This window comes from Oryctolagus cuniculus, chromosome 1 (assembly GCF_964237555.1).
Source record: "Oryctolagus cuniculus chromosome 1, mOryCun1.1, whole genome shotgun sequence".
NCBI classification, from domain to species: domain Eukaryota; kingdom Metazoa; phylum Chordata; class Mammalia; order Lagomorpha; family Leporidae; genus Oryctolagus; species Oryctolagus cuniculus.
In genome coordinates, this window is record NC_091432.1 from 3,382,179 (window position 1) to 3,388,298 (window position 6,120).

Consider the following 6,120-nt stretch of genomic DNA (forward strand, 5'->3'; position numbering starts at 1 on the left):
TCTGCTCCCCCGTGTCTGCTGGAGGACCTGGCGGCCGTGCCCTGCTGCTGCTGAGCCTCCGTGCTGGCCGTGGCCTGGGCCCTGCACCCGGCGCCCGGCCGCTCAGCACAGCTCCCGCAGCCCCAGAGGCCACGCACTGCACTGCGTCTCTGTTCTGCACTATCCCAGCCGGGTCGCTGCTTCTGTCGCAGTAAACGTCCATCCCCACGGCGGCCGACGCAGAGTGGCCGGCCCCTGCTGCTCCCTGCTCCAGCCCCGCCCCAGGGCCTCTGCACAGGACACCGACCAGAGGCACAGGAAAGCCCTGCAGCACCTACTGCACCTCTGAGAGAGTTGGCCTGCCCATGCACAGGACAGCGTGTGCACCCAGGACAGCATGTGCATCCCAGGACAGCGTGTGCACCACAGGACAGCGTGTACACCCCAGGACAGCGAGTGCAACACAGGACAGCGTGTGCACCCCAGGACAGTGTGTGCACCCCAGGGCAGTGTGTGCACCCAGGACAGCGTGTGCACCCCAGGACAGCACGTGAACCCCCAGGACTGCGTGTGCATCCCTAGGACAGCATGTGCACCCCAGGAAGCGTGTGTACCCCCGCACAGCGTGTTCACCCAGGACAGCATGTGCACCCAGGACAGCGTGTGCACCCCAGGACAGTGTGTGCACCCCAGGAAGCGTATGTACCCCAGCACAGCGTGTTCACCCAGGACAGCGTGTGCACCCCAGGACAGTGTGTACACCCCCAGCACAGCGAGTGCAACCCAGGACAGCGTGTGTACCCAGGACAGCGTGTGCATCCCAGGACAGCATGTGCACCCAGGAAGCGTGTGCACCCAGGAAGCGTGTGCACCCAGGACAGCGTGTGCACCCCAGGACAGCATGTGCACCCCAGGACAGTGTGCATCCCAGCACAGCGTGTTCACCCAGGACAGCGTGTGCAACCCAGGACAGTGAGTGCACCCCAGGACAGTGTGTACACCCCCAGCACAGCGAGTGCAACACAGGACAGTGTGTGCAGCCAGGGGACAGCGTGTGCACCCCCAGGACAGCATGTGCACCCAGGACAGCGTGTGCACCCCAGGACAGTGTGTACACCCCCAGGACAGCATGTGCACCCAGGACAGTGTGTGCACCCAGGACTGCGTGTGCATCCCAGGACAGCGTGTGCACCCCAGGACAGCATGTGCACCCAGGACATCGTGTGCACCCCAGGACAGTGTGTGCACCCAGGACAGCGTGTGCACCCAGGACAGTGTTGAACCCCAGGACAGCGTGTATACCCCAGGACAGTGTGTGCCCCCCAGGATAGTGTGTGCACCCCCAGGACAGTGTGTGCAGCCCAGGACAGTGTGTGCAGCCCAGGACAGTGTGTGCAGCCCCAGGACAGCATGTGCACCCCAGGACAGTGTGTGCACCACAGGACAATGGTGCACCCCTCGTGCCGTTTCCCTGGATAAATAGCAATGCAGAATGAAGGCAGAAGCAGGGAACCATGGCCCCGTGCCTGTGTCCTGACCCCATGATGTTGAGACCACGGGGCAGACTGGTGAGCCCGAGCATGGAGTCCCCGTGCTCTCGTGGTTCGTAAGGGGGTTGTGTGTGCAGAAGCTGCTGGTGGGCACTGGGGACCCTGCAGGCTTTGCGAGCATCCTGGACAACTGGCCTTGGCCCTGGACGCGCCCAGACCCCAGGAGGTGACCTCTGAGGGCGCCCTGGGGAGCTTCTGGGGAAACGGGGTGAGCAGTTTGGTTTGGTGCCAGCATTTCTGAGATCTGGGCGCAGCTCTTTTATAACACACGTTTTCCAAGAGGGCTTGGCGGGTCCCACAGCCGCAAGGATCTAAAATTGCCTTTTTTGAGCACCGTCTTTTTTTTTATTTTCAAGATTTATTTTATTTATTTGAAAGACAGTTACACAGAGAGGGAGAGAGAGAGAGAAAGAGAGATCTTCTATCCACTGGTTCACTCCCCAATTGGCCGCAATGGCTGGAGCTGAGCTGATCCAAAGCCAGGAGCCAGGAGCTTCTTCTGGGTCTCCCACGTGGGTGCAGGGGCCCAAGGACTTGGATCATCTTCCACTGCCCTCCCAGGCCACAGCAGGGAGCTGGATTGGAAGTGGAGCAGCCAGGACTCGAACCGGTGCTCATATGGGATGCCGGTGCTTCAGGCCAGGGCGTTAACCCACCGCACCACAGCGCCGGCCCTATTGAGCACCGTCTTCTAATCCCATCCTCCATGGACTCATGGAAGAACCCTCAGCACCCTGGCCAGCACTGACCTGTGAGGCAGGGTGGGGCTCCCGGGGGCTTGCGTGGTTCTGCGTGACCTCTGCAGCTGGGTGTCCTCCCGCATTCACCGTGCCTGGGGTGCGCCTGAGACAGGGTCCTGGGGATAGGTGCATCTCTGGGCCTCTGCCTTGGACGGGGCTGGGCGGGAGCCAGCTCACAGCGTCCACTCTGGATGACTTGTGGGGCAGGCCTCGTGGCTGAGGGCAGGAGGCTGTAACTGCCCTGAGAAGTCCAAGTTCCAGTCTAAGAGGGCCCCTTGGGGAAGGGAGGGGTGAACTCCAGTCACCCCGACTTGGCCTGCTGGCTGGCCCGCCCCTGGCCCCGCCCCTTTCACACCTGGCTCAGGCCTTGCCTTCCCCTGCCCACAGTGAGCTCTCCTGGTCACTCTCCGCTGAGGAGTGACATGGGTGGTCCAGGTGTGTGGGTGCAAGTGTGTGTGTGTGCACACATGAGCACATATATGTATGGACACGCAGGCAAGCATGTGCATGTATGTGCCTCTGTGTATGTGTGTGTGCATGTGGATCTGTGCATGTACATGTGTGCCTGCATGTGTCTGTGTGCCTGTGCACGTATGTGTGCGTGTAGGGGGCGGGTCTTTCCTAGTGAGCTGTTTCCTTCGTGACAACCTTACCGCCCGGCGTCCCCGGCGCCTGGTCGGACCTCACCCGCGCTCAGCAGTGATTCTGGGAGGGGCTTCCTTTCTCAGCCCCAGGCCCGGCCACCGCAGAGGTGGGGTCTCACCCCAGAGACCCGGCTTCCCCCTAATTCTTCTCCGGGCTGATCTGCCACGAGGCGTGTCCCACGGACTCTCTGTGGCCGTGACCTCCGCGGTGGCCGCGCGCCCCTGCAGTGGAGGGACAGGGAGCTTGCGGTCAGGCCTCGCAGGGAGCTCCCGGGGCGTCAGGAGAAGGGCAGGCGCGGGGCCGGGCGGATCCCTCACAGTGCACCCCGTGGGCCTGGCGCGGTTTTCATAGACTCTCGGGCTGGTGCACCTGTTGGGTTGTGTCTACAGAGTGGAGCTGCATTGCCCGCGCCTGGGCGTGCAGGGAGCAGGGCTGGGAAGCAGGGTGTGGGCCGGGCAGGGCAGGGGGCTGGACGGGACGTGGAGCAGCCAAGGGCTGGATCTGGCGCGCTGGTACAGGGCACTGGCTCCGCCAGCAGAGGATTAGCCTGCTGATCTCAGCCCCGACCCGTCTTCCCGGAGATCACTTGCCTGGCAACTGTTACTTTGTTACTTTGTCCAGCGACCTTCTGATTTTTGGGAGAACTTTTAAGCAGAGCTCTACCCTCCCCCTCCAGGGTGCAGCGCGCAGCCTTGCGCTGGGCAGGACGGGGTCCAGCTGGCCTCCAGGACCTGGCCGCCGGCGCTCCCGGGGCGGCAGGCACCTGCTGAGCAGAAGCCCCTTCGGCCAGCTCCGTAAGACCCCAGCCCCCCAAGACCCCAGCCCCCCGGAGCCCGGTTTCTGTCTCCTTCTCCCCCGCGCACGGGTCCCGCCCCCTCCTCCTTCTCCCCCAGAATCTGCCTCGTTGTGTCCCCTGCGGAACGTGTCACGCTGCGCCCGGTGTTCGGGATCGGCGGCCGTGACCGTGGCCTCATTCTCAGTGCGACCTCTTTGGTGACATCCTGGAGGCTGGATGGGCAGGTTGGGGCTGGGTTCTTCCGGGCACCCTGGGGTCCCCAGCTCGGGTGCTCTCGATGGGAACTTGGAGGTTAGAGCGCCCGTAGCCAGTGTGAGAGCTGGACGAAGCCTCGAGTCAGACCCGCAGCCAGCGTCGGGGCTCTTGGCCGGCTGCACCCAGGGTCTCCAGCTCCCGCCGTGTCCCACTGGGCTTGCAGCCCCTCGCCCCGCCCCTCATGGCTGCCAGCAGCCCCCTCCCAACCCGGCTGCCCCAGAGGGATTTCCCTTGCTCTCTTACTCACAGCGCACGCCCAAGCCAGGGTCAGCTCTCCCCTCCGGTGCCCGACCAGGGATCCAGGCTTCCTGACCATGCAGACTCCACAGGGCAAACCCTCTGCCCTGCTGGGGTTCCCAGAGCCCCCCTAATTGGGGCCCCCAACTCCTGCCATGAGAACCTGAGGCTGAGCAGGCCGGGAGGCCCGGGACCCAGGTGGCCACGGATTCCCGCTTGAAGGTGTCACTCACCTCTGTCCTGCTCACCTGGCCCCAGCTCAACCTTCAGGTCAGCTACGGCCCCCGCCCTCCCCAGCACAGCTCACACTGCCCGGCTCCCCGAAGGCCACTCTCCCGCCCAAACCTTCAGTGGCTCCCCATTGCCCCAGCCTAGACCTCGGCTCCACGCAGGGCCACGAGGGCGGGGTGTGGCCTCGTGAGACCACCCCCCACTCCCATGTCCACCGCCCCCTGGGGAGGGGGTGAGACTTCCTGTCTGTACTCCCAGCCGCAGTTTCCAAAGAGTTTGTTTTCTTTCAAAACAGGTTATCGAGTGCCCAGCCGGCCAGCGGGTCGGGGCCAGAGGCCGGGAAGCCACGGAGGCCCACTGCTGAGTCACCTCCCCGAGCTGGGCCACACGGGCACGGGGGCTCCTGGCCCAGTCCAGCCCAGCAGGGTGGCCCGTCCTGTGTGCCCAGTGTGCAGGGCCCAGGGCAGGGACAGCAGGGCTGGAGCCTGGGTGTGGGGTGCTCTGGGCCCCTGCATCCTGTCTCCCAGGTGGCCTAGGGAGGACTCCGGGGTCCCGGCACAGTCCCGGCCCCTACCCCGGCCAGCGCAGGAGCAGATGCCTCACAGCCACACGGCGCCTCCCTGGCAGCATCACGGCCACGAGCGCCGTTTGGCCGAGGCCGCGGGAGCTGGAGCTGCCGGCGCCTTCCCCGTACCGCGCTCCCCGCCCCACCCACCACGTGGACCCAATCGGAAGCTCTTGCCGTGGAAGGCCGCACAGGCGGCAGCAGGAGCCGGGACCCCCAGCACCGTCCTGCCCCTGGCCAGCCTGGCGGGTGCGTCTCTGACCACTTATGCGAGATCCCGGGCAGTGCGGGAGCACCTGCTTCCCCGGCTCCTTAGCCCGGTGCTGCGACCCTCACCCGCTCGCCCGCTGTCAGTTAATCGCCCGCTCGCCCGCCCGCTGTCAGCCCCAGCAGGCGTGAGGCTGGGGACTCCGCCTTTCTCCACTCCGCAGCCAGGCCCCTCCAGATCCTGCTCCCGCCCACGGAGGCTGAAGGCCCGGCCGCCTCCCCGGGGCCCCGGCTCACAGCACCCAGGGTGCAGGGCCTGGGACCTGGCCTGGGCCAGGTGAGCAGCTTAGCCCGGGAGCCCGGAGCCTGGAGCTGGAGGCAGCTGTGCAGATCCCAGGGACCCAGCCAGCTGTGCAGATCTGCCCACACTTGGGGCCACCACAGAGCCCTCAGCCCCCTCCCCACCTGTGGCAGGGGCTGGTGCAGTCTTGGGGACCCGGGAGGGGTGGGGCAGCCCAGGGTCCCCGAGGGCCTCTGTGCTGACACAGGCTCCCGCCCCACGCTGGAGCACCCGCTCCCCTCCACGGTTCCAAGTGACCTTAGCCCCACTGCCCGGTGGCATGGACGCCAGGCTGTGTGGGTGGCAGCTGGTATGTGCCCCCGAGGCCTTCGGCCCCTCTCAGATGCCCTCGTGGCCCCTGAGCAGCCCTGGTGGCCCCTCCCTGACCCTGGGCCACCTCGAGCCCACAAAGCCCCTGGAGGCAGGCGTTTCTGCGTTCCCACTTCACAGGTGCAGAAATCAAGGCCCAGAGGGAGGCAGAAGCCAGGCCTGGGCCACACACGGCTCATGACGCCGAGCTGGCTGTCACGTGGGGGGCCCCGTCTGCCTTTACCACCCCCCACGTGGCACCCCTC

The 6,120-nt window shown here is 65.6% G+C and overlaps 1 long non-coding RNA gene across 1 annotated transcript; it reads right to left on the bottom strand.

Annotated features, from left to right (window-relative positions):
• Positions 1-1,922: 1,922 nt before the first annotated feature.
• LOC138846235 (uncharacterized) lies at positions 1,923-4,628 on the bottom strand. The gene is made up of 3 exons (XR_011383706.1): positions 4,213-4,628; positions 2,279-3,135; positions 1,923-2,104 (listed from the first exon to the last, which is right to left on the bottom strand). It is a non-coding gene; the product is annotated as an uncharacterized lncRNA (long non-coding RNA).
• Positions 4,629-6,120: the final 1,492 nt, after the last annotated feature.